The sequence below is a fragment of the Pteropus vampyrus genome, unplaced genomic scaffold, assembly GCF_000151845.1.
Source record: "Pteropus vampyrus isolate Shadow unplaced genomic scaffold, Pvam_2.0 Scaffold8, whole genome shotgun sequence".
In the NCBI taxonomy this organism is placed as follows: Eukaryota; Metazoa; Chordata; class Mammalia; order Chiroptera; family Pteropodidae; genus Pteropus; species Pteropus vampyrus.
In genome coordinates this window covers 3,814,753-3,816,449 of record NW_011888789.1, presented here as the reverse complement: position 1 = coordinate 3,816,449, position 1,697 = coordinate 3,814,753, and the positions used below count along the sequence as shown (strand labels likewise).

General features: G+C 41.2%; 1 pseudogene; it reads left to right on the top strand.

Annotated features, from left to right (window-relative positions):
• The first annotated feature begins 879 nt into the window (after positions 1 to 879).
• On the top strand, positions 880 to 1,689 carry LOC105299731 (annotated as a pseudogene).
• Positions 1,690 to 1,697: the final 8 nt, after the last annotated feature.

Genomic DNA, 1,697 nt, shown 5'->3' with positions numbered 1-1,697 from the left:
TGGCAATTATTTTATAAAATGACTGGAAAATAAACAATAAGAAAAGAGAAATCTCAGAAGCTGATGAATCTTGGTTTTTGCTTGTAGAGTTTGTTTAGAGCTCTGAAAGCCCTGACAGGAGGTAGGAGTGAGGCTAATCAGTCTTGGCTTTCAGACTAGAGCCAATCCCTTGAGAAGACTGTTGCGTTATTTCATGTACGGCAAGAAGGGATAATGTGATACAAAGAAAAGAAATTTTTATTGCTTCCAATAGTCATACTAAATTGCACAATACTTCTGCAACACTTCTCAAACACTTAAACATGTTCTGGGACAATAATTTTGTACATACACAGAAAAAAACTTCAGAAGGTCATAAGTGTTGCTCTGCTGCATAAAAAGAGGCTGACGAGTGGGTGGTTTCTGAGGCCCAGTCATAAGGTAGAAACATAAATAAAGCAGGCTATCCGTGAACAAGTCTCAGTAAATAATTGATCTTTCATGTGGAGACAAACAGCTGCTGGAACTCTTTGGAAAATGCTCTACAGATTCAAAAATTCATAGAAAAAAATTTTGAAACTCTCACAGATGAAGATTAGGACTGAATATTCTCCAGGAATAGTGGACACTAAGGGAAGAGATTGTCTTCTTGTATCACATTTTAAACACGCAGTGGTTTATATTTATTGAAAATTAAAGTAAGAAAATGGCTCAATCAACCACTCATTCCATATATACTGAAGACTTAGTATTGCAAGGCAATGAGGAGAATGTGAAAAATTATGAAGTACAATCTCTAGTCTCAGTGAACTTGAGATTTAAGAAAGAGAAAAAGACATTCAGTTCTTCAGGGACCTCCAGAAGACCACAGGCGCAGTGCCAGGGCAGGCTGCCCCCAGGATGTCTGGGGACGAGGCAGGCGGTGCTGCCGGCCTCTTCATGAGCAGGTGCAGAAGTTCAACAGGGCCCAGGAGAAGATACTGCGAAAGTTGGGGAAAGCTGTGGAAACCAAAGATGAACGGTTTGAACCAAGTGCCAACAACTTTTAACTCTAACAGGCAGAGGACCTCGAGCTATACAAGGATTTATTAGTACAGTCGAAGTGGTGAATGAAAGTTCAAAGAAAAGTGTCAGAAACCATGTAGGAGGTCTACAGCAGTGAGTGGGACGGTCATGAGCTCCAAAGGCCATTATAGGGAATAATAGTCTCCTTTGGGAAGACTATAAAGAGAAACTAGATGATCAGGCTTTGAGGGCCGTGGAAAACTATGTAGCCTAGTTCAGTGAGATTAAAGAGAATTGCAGAGTGGGGTCAGAAAGCCCTGGATTATGATAGTGTCCAACCACCTGGATGTACAGAATGCCAAGAAGAAACATGAAACCAAGGCTGCTCAGTCAGATGATGAGTTCAACGAACACCAGGCTGTGTCTGAATGTCTGAACCAGGAATTACCAGAGGAGATGCCTCTTCTTTATAATAGTTCTATTGGCTGTTATGTGACCATCTTCCAAAACATTTCCAACTTGAGAGATGTCTTCGACAGGGAGATGAGCAAGCTGAACCATAGTCTCTACGAGGTGATGAACAAACTGGAGAAGCAACATTCCAACAAAGTTTTTATGGTGAAGAGACTATCACACAACAGCAGATGCTCTTTAGTCATCTTTTCCCCAGTTTGAACATATACAGTCTCCAACCCTCTTACCTCGCCCACCAG